Source organism: Felis catus, chromosome A2 (genome assembly GCF_018350175.1).
Source record: "Felis catus isolate Fca126 chromosome A2, F.catus_Fca126_mat1.0, whole genome shotgun sequence".
Lineage (NCBI taxonomy): Eukaryota > Metazoa > Chordata > Mammalia > Carnivora > Felidae > Felis > Felis catus.
In genome coordinates, this window is record NC_058369.1 from 110,939,397 (window position 1) to 110,960,672 (window position 21,276).

Here is a 21,276-nt window from a genome sequence, read left to right on the forward strand (position 1 = left end):
ATAAATTTTGCTAGAAGTGGCACCATGTGAATTGAATCTCTTTAGCTTGCAGTTCCTAATCACCATGCTTTATCTGGTAGAAATGTTAATGTTTGGTCGAAAAGGAATTGAAAACACCTTTACACCCACCTTTAGTCACATATACTTTCATAGAATAAAGGTGGCTGCTTAATACTCAAATATTTCACTGTTTCTATTCTGATTTTGTGATTTTTATTGTTTCCGAGTGATTTTTACAAAGAACAATTATCTTCATAAGTACTTTCATTGTAATTTATGGACAAATTCATTGTTAAATAAAACAGATGAGCTTATGAATATGAAGCTTAAAATTGCATTCTTGTGATAGGTGTAAAACTTCTTTGATTAAAAACCATCTGGTAACATCACATCCCCTAAAATACAGTTTCACCCATACAACAATCCTGATGTTCTCTGTCACAGCTATAAAGGAAACCCGTGACATTAGAAGGAAATACTTCTAGAGAAAAAAAGGCAAATTATATTTCCTTCCCTCCAGCGAGGTTGTCTAGAAAGCTCAAGCAGGCTGTGGGGTGGGACCAAGAAGTGAGAAGTTCTGGTTCAAAAAAGGAGCTGCAGTCTGATGACCTCTTCCTTCTTAATGCACCTTCTTTTTTGACCCTCTGTGTCTCTTTAGTTCTGGGATAGATATGAAAATGCATGTGCCTTCCAGCTCTTATCTTTATGCTTTTTCTAGAAGGAAGGCTGGAACTATCACTAAGACTTTGAGTTCAGGAGGAGAATGTAGTCTGAGAAAATCAGGCTGAATAGGATCAAGTTTGTTGCCTACTAAACTAGTCCTGTTATAAGTCCATGAGTTAGTAAAATGGAATTAATGCTAACTAACTGCATCTAGTTGTGTGAGCCTGTCATTCTTGAGAAGAACTCTGGGGAGAGCCAAAAGTCAGTATGACCCATGCAGAGGAGGACCCAAGTTTTGTGGGTTGTGGATCTTAAAAGTTTCGGGGTCCTTTTTAAGAAAAGGGATACAAAATTACAAATAACAAAATGAGTGAAAAGCATTGAAAGGTGACTGTGCAAGTAAAGAGCCCTGAGCTTAATTAAGCTTCATTAATTCACAGTAAATCCATCTCTAGCTTCATGCATAGACCTGCACCTATTAAATCACATTCTGAATTGATAGTAAAACTAAATATTTTTCAATAAGTTTGAATGTCACGTCCTTGAATCCGTCCCTGGTCCTTTCCTTTATCATTTCACCATGTCACGTGTATGTGGTGAAGTGGTGATGCCATTGCACGTACTGCCCCCTAGATTCTAAACCTCAGGCACACAGGTCTCTGTGCTTGGAAGACTGTGGTGGTTTAAACTGGAATGGAGGGATGCTGGGATCATGGGTACCACTGAGCACTTTCCAGCAGCAGTTCTGGTGCTGGACTTAATGTGCTATTATGGCAGAAGCAGTTTTCATCAGTCATATGAACAGCAGCTTCCAAGTTTGGTTTTACCTGATGTGTTGTATATGGGAAAGATGGCTTTCAACTATACACAAAAATTCATAAAGAACAGGCTAAGAGTCCATCCCTGGTAGGAAGCAGTAATTAGAACAGATCTGAAGGCATAGTAAAATACAAAATGCCACCTGAGGATATTTTACTTCTCTATGAACACATTAAAAATGTATTTCCTGAGACAATAAGATCAAGGGAAAATAATGGAAGGCACAATTCAGAGATAACAATTTTTAATTTGATGAAGTTATACTTGGGTGATTGATTTTAAATCAGAAGTCTATTTACAGATTTTACAGCTAAGACATCTTACTATATCTAAAAAACATCACAGTAAATACATTATTTCTGTTGACAAGTGTCTTGAGCTTAACATATGAAAGGAGAAATAATGACTTTTTTCTCCCCCCCCCCCCACATAAAATGATTCTATTGCTTATGTTTAGTATTTATAAGACGTAAGTTTGGGAGTTTGCTGGGGGGGGGTCTTCATATATCCATGTGATTTATTTTTAATACTCAGAAAAATATAGAATCAGTTCCACAAATGCTGTACTTAAATTGCCAAAGGAGAAATACCCTCAAACAAGAACTTTAGGGGTTGATAGCTGTGTGACAGATGTCAAGATGGGCTATGTAATTTTCAGTGCCCAGTTGGTGTACAATGAAAATATGAGACCCCTTGTTAAAAAAGTTGAGAATTTCAAGACAGCAACAGCAGAGCATGAAACCAAATGTGGGGCTCTTCCAGTCTTGGGGTACTGTACAGCTGCATGGGTTGCATGCCCATGAAGCTTATCCTGCAAGATGTCTTTGCATGGTTTATGAAAACTTCCATTAAAGACCTTATTCATTATGTTGCCTGGTAAATTATACAGAAAGACTTAGGCAATAAATTCCTCTTTGATCATAGCACCAGAATAGTGTTTATCACTCTCAATGACCTAATAGGTTTTTTGAGCTACCACAGTTAAGTGTTATGCCCAAAATGGGTTCTGCAGTCTGGGTTTTCATTATTTATTTCTTCTTTGTTATTTGACATTAGTTTTGTAAGCATTGTTAATGAGTTTTGGTCTTTTGTGTTTTAAGCCATCTCAAATTTTCTCTTGAACATAAGTAAAGACCGTAAATAAACAAAACTCTTAGAAGTGGTTTTAAAAGTTGAATCAAAAGGGCTATAGTCATCAACATTTTTACTGTGTGCAGTAATAGCTCCATTGATGAAATCAGTGCCTTCCAACAACATAGTTATTTGTTATACACCTCATAACCTCAAGCAGAAATAATCTGGGAAGCAGAAGGAAGCATTCCAGATAAGAAAGAGTGCAGGACAGAAATTTTAAATAGCATTAAAAATATCTTAGTCTTGAGCAAAAGCTTCAGCAGTTAAGGTTAAAGGAGATGAAGGCTGGGGCTTGGTTTATACTCTGTAAAGGAAAATCCATTGGGAACAAGCGAAGAGGGAAGGGATCTGCTGGCAGACGGCCCTTTGCTGGGGTGATGTAGGCTCACTTCAGATGTAACATATACTCTTCTATTCTCCAAAGTTTCCGACCTCCTTAGCTAGGGTCCCAGAAGAGCAAGGAGCCATTGTGACTGATGGAGATGTGCTCTGTGCCTCCCTCCCCAAGTCACCCCACAAGAATTAAAGTGGGTTGTGCTTCAAGTAGGGCTGCTATGTTCAGTTGTGTAAGGTTTTTCAGTGCACTGATGCATTGGGTAACAGGCAAATGGCATCTGAATTTCTCCCTACTTTAACTGTATCCCCTACAAACTGTGCCCCTCTCCCCATATAAGCTAGTGTTTAGGACCACTTAAGAATCAGCCAAAAGTAGGCTTAGTAGACAGTCTAAGTATTCAGGCATCCTTCAGAATGAGAAAATGCCTTTCCTTATTAGGAATAAAGAATTTTTTCCAATTAAAGACCTTTAAAAATCAGGACATTTTGAGTTAATTTCAGTGTGAATGTGTACTGGTTAAAATGGGATGATAAGAGTAGTGATTCTTCAGTTTTCGATAGGTACGTGGTAGGTTAGGACCCAGAGCCTCTGTGTATGAATTAGAAGCTAGAGAATGGGAGAAGTGGATGCAGAAGGAAATACAGTATTTTTCACTCTATTGGTTTTGATTTAGGTACCCTCTTCCAAAGGTATTTGTTAATTGAACTATTACTTATAGGTGTAAATTGAAGTACTATTTGACATGAATGTAATATTCTCTAAGTTTTTCTTATCCTTTAGGTGTTCAAGGAAATACTTTTATTCCCTTCTTAAAACTGATGGAACCATGTAAAATCATATATAAACACATAGAAAGATACACATTGATAAATTAGATAACATTTTTATAATAGCAAAATGAGAACAAGTTAATTTCCATTAAATACAAAATAACGAGCAAGTTTGTGATTTGTGCCGCTTGCTTATCATAATTATGAGATACGACATTTAACTTCATATAAATTGAGACTTAGACTGCACTTTCACATTTAAAACACTAGTTGTCTTCTAAGTAGAATCTTACACGTGCATGGCTGTCCTAGTTGGAGTATTATTCCTCCTAGTTACTCTGGGGCTTGACTGCCTTCCACCAAAACATGTTGAGTGCCTGCTATTTGCCAAACATGCCACTAAGAGGTTATAAAGCCAAAAGACTCCAGGGTTGTGGTACAGTTAGTACACAGTATGATTTTACTCTCTCTTCATTATTTCTCCCCCTGTTACTATAGTCTCTAATACTTCCTCTGATCACTTTTCAACTACTGTTGCAAGCTTCCACATCTTAGGGAAATTTTAGGCTTCTCTCTATGTCTATCTTTTCTGTAAAATCTTCACCAATCTCCCTATTTGCGAAGCACTTCTTCCCTAGTGTTTTCCAGATCACTCCATATTTTACTTTTTTATCATAGTCATTTACATTCATGTTTTTATTCCCCACTAGATTTCAAGGTCCCTGATGGCATGGATTCTAGTGAATTCTTGAGTCTCTCTTCATGCTATTAGCAAAATCCCTTTCTCATAGTTGGTGCTCAAAAATAGTATGTTGCATTAAATCAGATTGGAGTAAAATAATGGTTAGCCATGCAGGGGCACAGATTGTTGACCCAGTGAGCTGTAGAGTCAGGTTGAGTTATTGTTAGCATTCTTAATTTATATTTGTTGCACAGTGGAAAACTTAATGCCCAATCTCCTATCTCTGAACAAATCAACTATTATCATTTTCTGTTGCCTTTTCTAGCCTGGTTTATTTGCACATATAATTTCTATGATCATAGACCCATAGTATAGATTCAGTTTTGAGTTCTCTACTCTTCTTTCAGATATGTGGGAGGCTCTTAATTAAACTAAAGAAACAATAAATTCTTTTCAATAGTTGAGAACTTTTGAAGGATTGTTGCCCAAAACAGCCTTTTAATTCTGAGAGAAGCATGTCTGGGGGCTTCTTATCAAGTTTCAGAAAGTATATCCTTCCTAATGGCAGTGTTATAAATGATGCCCACATATATCAGAGGATCATCCCAGACTGAGCTTTTTCTCCAATGAAACAGCAGTATCTAATTATATGTGATGAAATTCTAATTATTTTAATGGGATTATTTTGCTTCTTGGCATATCAAAAAATTTGTTTTACACCTTTACTCATTATTTTTCATTTTTAAAGACTTAAATAGAGGAGACATGACAGAACAGAAGTCCTGTTTCATCTTTTAGACCATTAATTATGTCATGACAGCTTCAGTACTGATGAGACCCTCAAGACAAATGAATCTTGTCGGGTCATACTTGGTTTAACGGATTTCATTCTTTATACTTCAAACAAGTTTTCTTAGAAAACCATTAATCACTAAACTATGGATTAAATGGTGACAATAATGGAAATATAACCAACAACAAATTGTTCATGGTTGGCTTCTCCAAGGATTTGACAGCTAATTTATAAAACAAGTTATTTTTATATAGTAAGATTTTGTGACTAAAGTAAAATTGCTTAGGCAAAATGCTCACCATTATTCTGTAGTGTGTGGGGGAATGATGCATGCAGAGACCTTCATCCTTCTTTCTTGACCCCTTTCCTGCCACTTTATGAAAGATTTCAATTGGTCCTGACTCATTGCCAGCATGTGACCTTGAAACAGTTGCTAAGTTTGCTAGTATAAAAGGCTATGAAATCTGTTTTTATCTTGTCAACTCAGGGTTCACATTGGAGAACTTTCAATTGTAGGAAACTTGGTAAATAGGTAAAGCAAAATTCCAAAGATTGTGTTGTAGGAGAGTGATAGTACCTTTTCAATTCAGGACAGGCATACACTAGGGAAATGAGGAGAAGGAATTTTGTGACAAGGTGGTAGATGGCTTTGAAAGCCAGAATGTGGGGTTTTATCCATAGATCTACATGTTGTTGCAGGACCACTGATTTGGGATACCCCCAGAACTTTGGGTTCCTTTTTCAGACATACTGTTCACATTACTGAGGGGGGAAGGCTCTGAAATTGGCATTTTTTTTATTTCATTTTTTTTAAATGTTTATTTATTTTTAAAAATGTTTTAAATGTTTTATTTATTTTTAAGACAGAAAGAGACAGAGCATGAGTGGGGATGGGGCAGAGAGAGAGGGAGACACAGAATCCGAAGCAGGCTCTAGGCTCTGAGCTGTCAGCACAGAGCCTGACACGGGGCTCGAACTCACGAACTGTGAGATCATGACCTGAGCCAAAGTTGGATGCACAACCAACTGAGCTACCCGGGCACCCCATTAAATGTATATTTGTTTTTGAGAGAGAGACAGAGTGTGAGTGGGGGAGGGACAGAGAGCAAGGGAAGCACAGAATCCAAAGCAGGCTCCAGGCACAGAGCCTGATGCTGGGCTCGAATCCACAAACCTTAAGATCATAACTAGACCAAGTTGGATGCTTACCCGACTGAGCTACCCAGGCACCCCTATTTTATTTCATTTTTAAAGTTTTTTCATTTATTTTGAGAGAGATAGCGTGTAAGTGAGGGCAGGGGCAGACAGAGAGGGAGAGAGAGAGAATCCCAAGCAGGCTCTGCGCTCTCAGCATGGAGCCTGACATAGGGCTTGATTCCACCAACCGGGACGTCATGACCTGAGCTGAAATCAAGAGCTGGAAGCTTAACTGACCAAGCCACCCAGGCACCTCTCAAATGTGCATTGTAAACAAATACCCCAGATGATTCTTGTCCCACTTTAGACTGAAAATCACTGCTGCAGGTTAAGAATTTGGTAAAACATATTTGTATGTATTTTAACATGCTTTTTTTTTTCCAAATTGTAACTTTTTTTATGTGGTATAAAAGGGAAAAGAAAAATACATGCTCATTGCTTTATCAAAACGGACACTGGAAATATACCTCTCAAAGGCCCAGTATGTCCTTTAAAGCAGTGCTATGCTGGTAAGTGTTTAACAACTAGCTCTCTGAAAATAAACAGGCCACACACAAGTCCTGATTTGTAGCATTTGTTGATTTTAAGCCACCAACTTAATGTCATTAAATGAGGAGTTGGGAAGACATGTACACAATTTGTCCCAGTTCCCTACTGCCCATGAGTTTAACTAGTAAGTGCCTGATAGTATTGGTAATATTGGTGAATGTTAAAATTATACGTATGTAGGCGTGCCTGGCTGGCTCATTCGGTTAAGCATCTGACTTCGGCTCAGGTCATGATCTCACGGTTTGTGGGTTCAAGTCCCATATGGGGCTCGGTGCTGAAAGCTGGGAGTTTGGAGACTGCTTTGGATTCTGTGTCTCCCTTTCTCTCTGCCCTTCTGTGTGTGCTCTGTCTCTCTGTCTCTCAAAAATAAATAGCCATTAAAATATTTTTTAAAATTGTATATGTGTGTATTACATATATAGTCATTATATATTATGTTATATATACTATAATGTAATATATGATATATATTTATTATATTCATATTTATGAAAAATATATATTATACATATACATATGTATAATGTATATATATATATATATCTATAGTTTTGCCATATATATCTAATTTTTATAGAGTTAACTATTTAGACTGAGAAGTTATGTGGATGATAATAGATATTTCACCTTAAATGTAACCATTAATTATTTTCAAAGCATGTTTTCAAACATTACCTTTGAGTCTTGCAAATATTCTGTGAGATCACCATGGTAGGGAAGATAGAATCAGCCTTACTTAATAGTTGAGAAAACAAAGCTGGTAAATTTAAAAAAAAAATTAACCAAGGACACATAGCTATTAAGAGGTAAAGCCTGACTTAGAAGTTTTTAGACTCTGGTGAAGTCATTTTCCTTCATTCTACACTAACATTTAACAAGCTGTAGGATATATCCGAGGGCAGCTATATGCACAGTGCTGACAATATAACACTTACAGATGTAGCAAAATAATTTTTGAGATACTAGTTGAAGTGCTCCTACAACACCATGTTTCTTTTTGTTACACTATTTGACCTATCCCCAAGTCTAGACATATAAGGCATTCATTCCACCCTCATTGGCATTTGATTCTTGTCACATGGAGTGATCCAAAGCTCCAGGGAGACAATTCAGAGAATGGAAGAAAACTAACGAGGAGCTGAAATCACCCAGAAGGCCTCTGAATATATGCCAGTAGCTCTCGAAGTATGGTCCCTGAGACCAACCGCATCAGCATTACCTAGGAGCTTGTTAGAAATGCGAATTCTTGAGCATCCCACCCCAGACATACTGAATCTGAAACTTTGGGGCCGTTCCCAGAGATCTGTAATCAACAGGCCCTCCAAGTGATTCTTTGTCTTGCTAAAGTTTGAGAAAAGGTCTGGGTCTTAACCCTCCAAACCCAGAAACCCTAGAAGGGTCAGAGGATCTTAAAGAAGAGAAGATCTGGCTGTCTCATTCCAAGTTGACAGACTTTAAATTAGAAATAACTGAGTAATCACTAATTTGATTGCATTTACTTGAAGTGACTCGATTAAGTTGTCTGCCATTAACTGGAATTAGGGATTTAAAGTAGAAATTTAGTTTAGTTTAAGGGAAATTAGGATGGTTACATTGTATACACACCTGGGTTTGTGGCTTATAAAATCAAATTTTCTGTGTGCACTTTGGATGCACTTGGAATTTTGTCCTGGAATGAACCAAACAGATGAAGTGAACACACAGACTTGGAACCCCATGTAGTGTCAGATGGCAGTTCACACACTTGACTGAATTAAGATTCCTCATGTGCAGCTGTGAGCTGGGAAGGTAAAACATTTGAGATAGGAAGGTATGGCCAAATGTGGTCCATGTAAGTGGTCCTAGGCCTTTGTGCTGTAACCTTGGCTCCCTGCCCCTTGGCTTTGACTTCCCTGACTTGACTGATTGTGCTTTGTGTTTCTCCTTCCCCTTGGTGTGTACCTCACCATGGTCTTAACCAGGGTGACCAACTTATCCCAGTTTGCCTGAGATTCCTCCAGTTTTAAAGGTGAAAGTCTCATGTCCTGGGAACCTCTTAGTCCCGTGCATACTGGAATAGGTGGTCACCCTAATCTTGACTCACTTAAGACTCTACCAGGTATTTCCGTTGCTTCTTTCGCTGGCACATGTTGATCCCACATCTCTGACAGGCTGGCAGTCTCAGTTTATGCTGCTCCTGGGGATCTCCAGGGCACCTGACTGCTATGAGTCCCTGTGAAACAGTCACTTACATCTTGTACACATAAGTCATATTTGTAGAAGCCATGATTAGCAGTTATTTTTAGTGCCATGTTAAGTATTTCTTACTGATTTGGAGATATCTAGTTACATATTACTGACATAGTCTAACTGCACTTTATTAAAGCTTGGAAACATCTTGCTCTTGAGTGACTTCAATTAAGGACAGTCACTTAGAGTGAGATTTAAAAGCTTCACATGGCACTGGGCATTGATTACTTGTGTGATACCTGGAAGTGGGGGTTCTAAGAAAATTAATCCTCTGCTTATGGAATAGGGTATGGGAGTTCTGAGATGAAGAGGAAGGAAATCGGTCTGTTAGCCTAGACTTGAGATGATAAAGGTACACTAGGAGTTAATGGTCAGATAAAAGAACATAATTCATGGAAATATTTTGAAGAAAGAATGGATGAGGTACTAACCTGGGTGACTGAGAGATGAATGATGTCACCGATGAAAGAACAGGCAATTCTAAGTATAGACAATTGAAGTGAACTCAGTGTTAGACCTGTTCAGTGTCAGGAACTCAGATGATGCCAAGCAGTTTGATATTTGAGTTAAGACCTAGGAGGAAAGAGTGGATAGTGTATGCTCTTCTGTGTTCTTTTATCAAAGGTGATGGTTGAAGGTTGCATAGGATCCTTGAGTCAGTGTGGCAGAAAATCATCAAGAGCAGACAGCTGAGTTGAGTAGTGTCAATGGCCATAAATCTTTTGGTTATTCCTTGATACATTTTGATGCTTTGTGTAATTAACATGTGTTCAGGATTTTATTGTGGCTTCTTCCGTGTTATTTTAGCAATAGAAATTTCAGTGAACCAATTAGAACAGTGAACTTGATTACACATGCTAATGAAGGTCTTCTTAATTAACTTTTTAATATAAAAACATCATCAAGTTCTTAAGAGCTATTTACTGCCTCCATGATAAGGAAATTAGAATTTGAGAATACCAATAATACTCTAATCCCTCAATTTCTATAGCGTTTGTAATTTGCACATCATTTTACCACTTCTTATTTCATTTCTCTCTGACTAAAACCGTTTGAAGTAGGTGGCTTAATCCCCAGTTTATAGATGAGTCAACTGAGGGAGGCACAGAATGATGGCATTGCCTACAAAGACGTGGTCAAATAAATTGCAACCAAGTCAGGTCTTTTGGTTCTTTGGCCAGTGTGTTTTCCATGCCACCATACATGCTGACATGCTGGCATGCTGACACAACTCTCGTGTTGTGAGTAGTTCCTCTAGTATTTCCCCAGCATAGTGTAGACTTTAGATACTTGCGAAGATGTGGCTTCATTAACCACAGAAAGATAGCACCTCTAAATATAGAAGTTTTAGATGGATAAATATGTCTGACACTGCTGTAAGACTTTGGCACCACAATTTTCAGATTCAGTCGTCTTCACCAGGAACCCAAGAATAAAATCAGGCTGACTGAGGGCAGAAGATGGCTGAGCCAATTAAAGGAAAACTCTAGGAAGCCGGGATTAAGTAGCACATAGATGCAGGTGAGTGAGCTGGTGAAATTGCACCCCTAGCTGAAAAGCAGCACACTTTCGGTAAAGCCATAGAATGTTCCGCTAACTTTTAGCAGTGGGAGTCACATAGTCTAATACTTAATTGTCTGTAGCTTCTGGGCCTATTAGAGAGGTGTGGAACAGACTCCAGAGGCAAATCGCTGACTTGTGTGGTGGTCAGGAACATTGCCTTAGGCACTCAGCTTCTTAAGTGGTAATGCTTACAAGTTGTTTTCCCCGTAATTTTTAACCCTGGGTACAATCCTTCTCCTGCTAATGGGTATTCTAAGTGTATCTTAAAGATTTTTCACTAGCCTTTCACTTAGAGTTTGGAAATTGCTCACTTATCAAAAATACTTCCAAGTGTCAAATTTGGCACTTGTTTTTTTTTTTTTTTTCCCCGAAAGACAATGACTAAAATAAAAGGTGACAGAATATCTCCAGCACAGTGGAGGAAAATGAAGATTATTGCAAACAGAAGGGTAACATCATTTTAAAATAGTTTAAACTGCCATAAGAACTAGAAGGAACCCCATTTTATCTGGGTTACTTTGAACAGACCGTACTGTCACAAAGGAGGAATATGAATTCTGACTCGGAAAGGAAGAGCCCCTGCAACCACACAGCATGAAGAGAGGTTAGAAAAGAGGCTGCAAGCCCGTGAAGGCTTTCAGTCACCAGGGGCCATACGTTTCATTTTGATGTACATAAAAGCTGACCAAGGACTTTGTGAAAACTTTGAGCTGCCTTCCTGACCACCTTGGTTTCTTTCCTTCACCCATAGATCAGCGTCATTGACAACCCTGTTCTTTTCAAGTGGTTAAAGAGGTTAAAAATAAAGTTCTATTTTAGATGTACCTTTGATTTTCTTCAAAAAACATTTCAGATGATAGGAAAGAGAAATAGAGTGATAAATTTTAGTAGAGACCTGGCAGAGTCTTCCTATAGTTTAATCAAAAATGGGCTCAGCTTCAAATATATTAAGTTGCCACAGGAGAATGGGAGTGCCTTTTGGGAACAGTTAATAGTTCCCGGAATTTTAATCTCCTTTTATCATAATACAGGGTGAAAGTTCCAAGGTAAATAAAGACAGACAACGCTTAAAGGAATATTGCACAAAATGTAAGAGATGACGTTTTTAGAAGAAGTAACCCTTATACAGTTTGCCTTTCCTATGAGATGTGCTGCATATATTCTCTGGATAGTTTGGACATCTTCCAAGACAGCAAATTCCAGTTTTCTAAAGTCCATGTTGTTGGTCTCATCTCCTTAATAGTGTCACAAGAGATCTGCTTGGAACTTTGTGAAAGTAAAGGAGAGCACTGTCTGGCATCTAAATTGGGCACTTTGGAGTAAATCATTTTAATAATGTTGACCTATTTCTTTGATTTATAACTGCAAATACTATACAGTCAAAACTACCATGGTATTCCTCACTGAGCTTCCTACTTGGGTATCGATGGAAGCCTTAACTGAAAGTGGCTAAGTTAGAATCTTGGATTTCGGTTGTAATTTGGGTGTTATCTTCTGTTGTGCTGGGTGTGCTGCATGTTCCGCTACTGAAAAAGGCCCTTCTTTATATTGAAACTTATTAAAAGATTGCAGTTATTTGTAATGTATAATGTACATTATTCAAGTTGCTATTTTTACTGTAAAAATATGAAGAATATTTTATTTCATTCTCTGAACAGCTGGTGGGAGAGTTTCTCTGAGGAAGAAATATTGCCTGGACTCTTGCATTAACTTTCTGCTTCTACCTTTGCCCCATATGGTTAATTTCTCACACAATAACCAGATTGATCTTGCTAAAAGTCCGCTCATGTTATTTCTGTGCTCATAACTATCCAATGGCTTTTCATGTTATCAAAACAAAATCTAGAATCTTCCTCTTTTTCTATAGTGCTATAAATGATATGCACTCCATCTCTCCACCCTCTTTCTGATTTCATCTCATAAACCCTGTCCATTGCTCATTTTACTCTACACTGGCCTCCTTGTTGGCCCTTACATACAGTAAACACAGACCTACTTCAGGACCTTTGCATGTTTCTTTTTCCCTCTTCCTCTAGATATACAAATACTTTCTGCCGGAGCTGTACTGTTTAGCAACTATGTTTCTTTAGCTGTTTAGTTTGTTAATTGCTACTCTCCAAAACTAATAAGAGTATTCTGAAAATTCAGAGAGATCACGTTGCTTCTCAAATGAAAATGTGAACTACTAATGTTCTCTTTGGGGATTCCTTCCGGGGAATCCCTTGTTATTGCCATAGATGGGTTTATATACAGAGAGGGTATTAAACAGAGAAAAGGTATCTTCTCCTTTCATTGCTTAGAGCTCTTCTTTTTTCTGTATTGTGTTCTCTCTGACCCTTAGCTGGTTCAGGTATTGTTTATAGCTGTTTCTATGAAGTAAACTGTGACCTTCTCACATTGCTGCTTCTTTGTAGTTTCTACTATAGGTATGACTCAGTTACACAGTAAGACAAAAGAATAAAGAAAAATTGTTTTCTATTTTATTAATGATTTTAAAGGCAATATTATCATTTGATTAAAAGGCCAAGTCAACACCATTTTGGTATAATTTTCTAGAAGTTTTATGGTCCCTTGGCTCACTCATGGCTACATGCCAACTCTTGGAGTTCCCTGACATTGAATTGCATGAGTACCATAGTGGTTATACATCTGACTGGATGCTGTTGCTGGTTGCACATGTCACACCTGATAGAAGAGTAGAACTTGCTTCTTGAAATCCAGGAGCTTTTATAAATATATGCCATAAAGAGGTGCTATAATATGGAGGAGGGTAAGACAGAGTATGTGTCTGTCAGGAGATTGGATTGCTTCTCTTATATAATGCCAGGTTTTAATAAAGTTTGTTTGTTTGTTTGTTTGTTTGTTTATGAGAGAGACGGAGACAATGTGAGCAGGGGATGGGCAGAGAGAGAGGGAGAGAGAAAGAATCCTGAGCAGGCTCCATGCTGTCAGCACAGTGCCGGATGTGGGGCTCGAACTCAGGAAACTATGAGATCATGACCTGAGCCAAAACCAAGAGTGGGATGCTGAACCAACTGAGCCACCCAGGCATCCCGCCAATTGGTAAAGAAGACCTTGGGTTGCCTTGGTGGCTCAATCAGTTGAGTGTCTGGCTCTTGATGACGGCTCAGGTCATGATCTCCCATGTCAGGAGACCCATAGATATATGTATCTATATATCTATATATCTATATATCTATAGGTAGATATACCTATATACCTATAGGTATACCTATAGGTAGATATATAGATATATAGATATATAGATGCATATATCTGTATCTATCTATAGGTAGATATATAGATATATAGATACATATATCTGTATCTATCTATAGGTAGATATATAGATATATAGATACATATATCTGTTTTCTTAATTTTCTGTGTTATCAGTGTCAAAAGCAAACACTAGGTAGGAAAACATACATAAAAACATTCTATGTACATAAAGAAATAAATGTGAACCCTTTGATGATCTGATTTTACTATTGGTGCTATAAAGTTTTTCTTAACTTTGTTTTCCCTGGTTGTGAGGACTAAAGTTCAGTGCCTGTTTCTTTTATGCTTCGGAGGGCATGGATATGTTATCCTTGCAGAGTTAGAATGATTCATTTTTTTGTCAAAATGATCAGGGAAGGAACCCACTTTGGGTATCCCTTGTAACTTTAGTTGGGCACGGAAAAGGCCCAACTAAACAGTGATGACTTGTAGCCTCTGGATAAATCTAGGTAGAATGGCAGTGCTTCTTCCAAACTCCACTCAAGGTGGAGGCAATTCATTTGCTGACTGAGTAGTCCCCCCACAGAAGTGTCATATTGAATCTGCCCTAAATAACACGACAAAAGCCAGAAAGAGAAGATTGGAGGAGAAAACATGGACCTAGGCTGAAGATCAAATTTCCCTGCCACCCACACATTTGTTTTGTTTACTTGGATGAAATATGGAGCTATTTTAAATTGCTATATAACACAATGGTATCAATAAAATGCAGCCTAGTTAAAAAATATATTTTATTTTTTCATTTGTGATTACATTAAGCTTCTGTGAAAATGGAACACACCACCAGTTTCACAGCAGGAGAGGATAGATATAGCAAGATTAGAAAGGCAGGATGTTCAGGATTAGAAGGATCTGTATGGCTGCAAGTGAGGTAATGATAATGATTATGTGATAATAGTACTGTTGTGCTGTTTTATGAGGCAGTAATCCAGCTCCCAGAGAAGATAAACTATGGGGGTGAAGGCTGAGTTTATCCCATGGAGGGGAATAGATTGTTGTTGAATAACCCAGCATGACAGTATGGCTTCTTTTTTGATGCAAGAGGTTAAAAGTAAGTTTTAATATAAGATAAGTAACTTCCCAAATAGGAGCAAGTGAACTGCTAAGCAAGGGTGAAAAAAAAAATGCATAGTGTGAGGGCGGTGGGGGTGGGGGTGGGGGAAGGGTTGCTAGAGAAGTGGAGCTGGATTTCCTTTTATGCAACAGAAACTGCAGTGCTAGTAATAGAAAAAAAAAAAAACTTCCAGAACCAAAAACAAAAACAAAACCCCACCACTGTACATACTGGCAACTGAAATGAAGTGGTGTTTTCCTAGAAAAGTATTAAATACTGCAAAATACAAACAGATTTCCATTCATCTTATTTTAAGTCACTGTTCATTCATTTTTTTCACAAGTTACTATGTGCATTAGTTACAACAGCACTTACAGACAAATGGTGTAATATCCTTGCCTTCTTATTGCTTAGTAAGTTGTTGAAAGAGCTCTGTCTTCAGTCTTTCTTTTGTAACCACGGCTGACCAGAAAGCAAATATCCCTCAATCTTGGAGATGCCTCCTTCTTCATACAGGTATTTAAGCATCTGAAGGCTTATTTGCTTCCAGGAAATGGAGACCGGATGAGAATCAGTCCTCAGTCCATGTTGGTCACTTCTCCTGGGCTCTTACTTAGTCATGTGGTGTCAGTTCAGTTTGGGTAGCTCCACTGGCAGCTGGTTTCACTCAGGGACAGCTAGGAAAATTTCGCTTCAACTTTCAAAACTTTGGTGCTTAGTACTAATTCTTTGTCCCTCTTGGCCACCAGCAGGCATCGTCTTGTGGTACTTTCTCCTTAGAAGCCATACTGTCAAGTGGGCTCATGTATCAGACACCCTGTAAAATTGTAATCCCTATCTTTTCAGAGTGTCTGGAAACTATTAGAACCTCCCAAGGGAAGGGGCCACTTCTAACCCTGAGATCTCAGCCGCTCCTCCAAAAAAATCTGGTTCAAGAGCCTCACGGGCTTTGGCCTTCCAGTGCAGAGGCCCAGTTAGGATTTGCCTTCTGGGCCCTCACCCAGCTGAAACTTCTTTTTAGACCCATCACTCAAGAAGGCCAACTTTCAGAATACTGAGGTAGCTTTTAAGGTTAACTTCTGAGGGTTGCGGAGATGAAAAAAAAAATTCTTTTTTCCTCCTAGGTGAAGCTAAATTTGTGAAAACCAAGACTAACTTAATTTCTCAGAAGGGTATTCTGCCACCGTAATTCCCCTGCTATACTTGAGAAAAGGGAGTATTGTGCCTGTTTGTTTGCCATTGAATTTCTAACATCTAGAAAATTGCCTTGCTTCTAGTAGGCCTAATGTATATATTTTTAATAAATCAGGCTAAATACGTATCATTGTTTTTTTCTTCCTAAAAATAATACACAAAGACCCCTGCCTCTTAGAGCTCTTATCCTAACAAAGGAGACAATAAGATGTGTAAATATTGAGTAAGTATGTTATCTACTATGCTAGAAAATAAGTGTTGTGGAAAAAAAAAGGTTGAGCACGGTAAGGGAGGTGCAGAGTAAGGAGTAGTTTGCAGTATTAAATAGGGTGATCAGAGTTGGCCTCATTGGGAATGTGATATTAAACAAAGACACCGGTGGAAGGGAGTTAGGCAAGTGGATATTTGGGACAATAGAACTCTCTGGACAGAGCAAACAGCTACAGCAAAGATTGGAAGAGTACTTGGCAATTTTCTAAACTGGAACAATACACATAAAATTTACCGTTTTAACCATTTTAAACTATATAGTTCAGTGACAGTGCATTCACAATGTTGTGCAACCATAACAACTATCTAGTTCTAAAACATTTTCATCATCCCAAAAGGGGACCCTATACCATTAAGCAGTTATTCTTCCACAATTTTCCTTTCCCCACTAGACCGTGACAACTATGAATCTGCTTTCTGCTTTTGTAGATGTGCTTGGCCTTTTGAGGAAGACCAAGAACCTGTTGTAGGCAGGAGCATAGCAAGTGAACCAGGTTGGTAGGGAAGAAAGTCATTGAAGTAATGGAGAGCTGAGTCCCTTTTAAGCCATTGTAGGGACTATGGGTTTTATTCTGAATGAAGTTGAGGACCATTCCAGGATTTTAAACTCAAGAATGAATTGCTCCATGGACTAGATTGGAAGACTAGACTGGAAGAGTGTGAGATAAGGGTGGAAGGAAGAAGACTGATCCAGTTGTGGAATGAATAAGTCATAGGGATGAAAGCTACCACATCGGGAATATACTCACTGGTACTGTAATAGTGTTGTATGGTGACAGACAGTAGCTACACTTGCAAGCATAGCATAACATACAGAGATCTTGAATCACTGTATTGTACACCTGAAACTATTTCATAACATTTTCTGGCAGCTATATTCAGTCTAAAACATTTATGTATGTATGTGTGTATTCAAATTAAAACGTTAAAAAAAAGAGGTAAAAGAAGATGATGGCTCAGACAAGGTTGGCAATTGTGGAAGTACTTAGAAGGGGTTGGATTCCAGAAATATTTTGAAGCCAGATCCAACAGGACTTGTGAACAACCTGGATTTGGGGTGTAATAGAAAAGTGAAGTCAAGTGTTGTTCCTTTGGTTCTGGCTTTAGGGACCAGAAGGATAAAATTGCCATCAACTGAGATGAGGAATACAATTTGGGCAGATGGAGTTTGAGATAATCTGTTCATCCAAATGAAAATGTCTAGTAGTTAGATGTATGTATCTGGAGTAGTTAGATGTATGTATGTATCTGGAGTAGTTAGATGTATGTATCTAAAATAAAAATTTTAGAAGCCATTAGTAGAGAGATGGTATTTGATGCCACGAGAGCAGGGAGCGTCACTGAGAGATTAAAGGTAAACAGATAATGAGAAGAGGCCAAGTCTTGAGCACTGGGACATACCCTCCTCAAATGCTGAGGGATACAGAAGGAACCAGAAAAGGAGGAACCAAAGCAGGAAGAAAATCATGAGTGTGTAGTGATTTGAAAGCCAAGGGGAAAAAATTGAACCAAGGAGGAGAGAGTTGCTCATGAGAATGGTACTACTGAATTGACTATTGATCTAGCAGGTTGTGGTCAGCTTAAGTGGAATGATTAGCTTGTAAATCAGACTGGAATGGGTAAGGGAAGATGGGACAAGAAGAATTGGGAATCATGAGCAGAGACCAATGTTTGGAAGATTTTCTTGCAAAAGGGCTGAAAGAAATGGGGGCAGTACCATGTTCTTTAGACTTTCACTTTCATTAGAAATCTTGCTATCTCCCATTTTATAACGTAATTATATAGTTAATTCATGTGAGTGATACTTTGCTTTGCAAAACATTGTTTCATTTTCTTCACCATAGATTTGCAGGACAATCCCTAACATTAAAAAAAAATAAGCAAGATAGTGAAGAAGTTGAGACTGATCTGAAGATTCTTTTTCTAAACCACTAATAATAAACCTAACGTTTTAAAATGCAAGTACTTTAAAAAACTCTCCAGTAAAGGGTTTGTTCATGTACTTCTTATAGGTTAGTTGATTTCTACACAAACTAAGAAAGTTTTGAAAATTTAATTTTTTTGGAAATTTTGAAGACAGGGAATTTGAATAGTCTTTCTTTCCAGACCTTTGAAAAAACTGGAAATTGTATGCAGTGCTTATTTTAAGGCCTTTACAATGCTTAATTTATTTAGATTCATAAAAATGTATTATGTATAACTTAGCTAATAAAGTTTTGTCTGGGATAATTAAATTTTTAAAATATGGAAGATTAAAAAGGCAATTGCAAATTTACTAATTGAATTTGCTATTTGATGTTTTTAATTTTTTTTAAAATCACAAATAGGTTCTAAAGTTGCTGAAGTGAAAAGAATTTAACTTTTCTTACATGTTCTAGTAATGGAGAAACATCTAAACACCAGACCATTAATATTCGTGTTATGAATAGACAGAGTCTGTTTTAACTAGTTTTGTGCTCTTACAACATTAAAAAGTTTTAGAGAAGAGTTTTTTGCAAAGTAGCTGTACATTAAAGAGGAGGGAAGCCTTGCGTTCACTGGATATGGTATATTGATGTGAAACTTGGTTAATTTTGTTTGCAGTTTTTGAGCAGCACCTTCCAAAACATTTTCTGTCACATTCTTTCATGCTTAGCTCATTTCTTTACCTTGGTAAGTACCAAATGAATGCTTGTAAACACTAATGGATAATTTGATGGGTGCTTGAAAATGGAGGATTTCAGTGGTTTGAGGCATGCTACTCTACTCTCATTTGATAATTGTTTTATAAGCTGAATATTTCTAACGAAGGTGAGTTTCTCTCATGCACTACATGAGATGAATGGGTGTGAAATATGAGATTCAAGTGAACTCTATAAGAATTGGTTCTGAAGACCTCTCCTTACCAGGCTGTGGAAAGGAAAATCAATCTCACTGAACATTTGTTGGGTCCCTACTGTGTGCCAGTCGTTGTGTTAAATGATGTGATTCAAAGAGCTAGATTAATTCATTCAATAATTAACTTATTCATTCAGTCAACATTTGTCTAGAATCATTTAGAGTATTCAAACAAACATCGAAAGGCAGTTATTCTGCAGCAACTGAATATAGAAATGACTTATTTTTTGCTTTGTAATTAACTCAATTACTATGCTATCCAATATCACCTACATTTCTAGTTTTGACTTTAAGACTCAGACTTCTTGCAGCTGGAATCTTAGAGATTCAATTGGGTAAAAAGCTGTTATATCTGTTATCACAAAACTCCTAGAAAAATCTTCATTTGTGTTTTTAGTATTTCATATTCTTCATATTTCCCTCTTTCAGGATGCATTTTTTAAAACATGCAAAAAATTTAATAAACCCACAATTATGTGATCAGTCTTTGACAAAGGAGGAAAGAATATGCAATGGGAAAAATACAGTTTCTTCAACAAATGGTGCTGGGGAAGTTGGACAGCTACATGCAAAAGAATGAAACTGGAACACTTTCTTACACCACACACAAAACTGAACTCAAAATGGATTAAGATCTTAAATGTGAGACATGAAACCATAAAAATCCTAGAAGAGCACACAGGCAATAATTTCTGTGACATCAGCCAGAGCAACATCTTTCTAGATATGTCTCCTGAGGCAAGGGAAACAAAGCAAAAATAAACTATTGGGCCTACATCCAAATAAATAGCTACTTCACGGCAAACAATCAACAAGACTAAAAGATAACCTACTGAATAGGAGAAGATATTTACCAATGATGTATCGAATAAAGGGTTAGTATTTAAAATAAAAAACTTATCTAACTCAAAACCCAGCAAACAAATAATCCAATTAAAAATGGGTGAATACATGAATGGACATTTATCCAAAAAGACATACAGATGGCCAACAGACACATGAAAATATGCTCAATATTACTCATCATCAGGGAAATGCAAATCAAAACTACAAGAAATATCACCTCACACCTGTTGGAATGGCTAAAATAAAAAAAAAAAAACAAAAACAAGAAACAATAGTGTTGGCGAGGATGTGGAAAAAAGGAACCCTTTTACACTGTTGATGGGGACCCCTGGGTGGCTCAGTCGGTTGAGTGTCTGACATTAGCCCAGGTCATGATTCTGCGCTTTGTGCGTTCGAGCCCTCTGTTGGGCTCTGTGCTGACGGCTCAGAACCTGGAGGCTACTTTGGATTCTGTATCTCCCTCTCTCTTTGCCCCTCCCCTACTCTGTCTCTCTGTCTCCCCAAAATAAATAAACATTAAAATTTTTTTAAAAAAGTAGGAGCACCTAGCTGTCTCAGTCAGGGAAGCACACAACTCTTGATCTTGGGATCATGAGTTTGAGCCCCATGTTGGGTATAGAGGTTACATAAACAAAAAACAAACAAACTTCTGAAAAATAAAAGGACTAACCCTTTTCTAAAAGAAAATCTAGGGTCACCTGGGTGGCTCAGTTGGTTTAGCATCCATCTTTGACTCAGGTCATGATCTTGTGTTTCATGAGTTCAAGCCCCACACTGGGCTCTGAGCTGATGACACAGAATCTGTGCCTCCCACTCTCTCTACTCATCCCCTACTCATTTCTATCTCTCTCAAAAATTGATAAACATTAAACAAATTAAAAAAAAACAAGAAAATTTAATAAGCTGCAAGTTGGCAAACCTTTCAGGGTTTACTGCTGCCTACAGCCATCTACCCACCTACCCCAAATTAACTCTTCGTTATCAGTGAATGATCTTTCTCTTTTCTGGGAGAAAACA

General features: G+C 37.7%; 1 protein-coding gene across 25 annotated transcripts in view; it reads left to right on the forward strand.

Moving 5' to 3' along the window:
• The window catches only part of HDAC9 (histone deacetylase 9), a 939,894-nt gene that overhangs the window by 132,445 nt on the left and 786,173 nt on the right, over nt 1-21,276 (forward strand). The gene's annotated exons all lie outside the window — the stretch shown is intronic.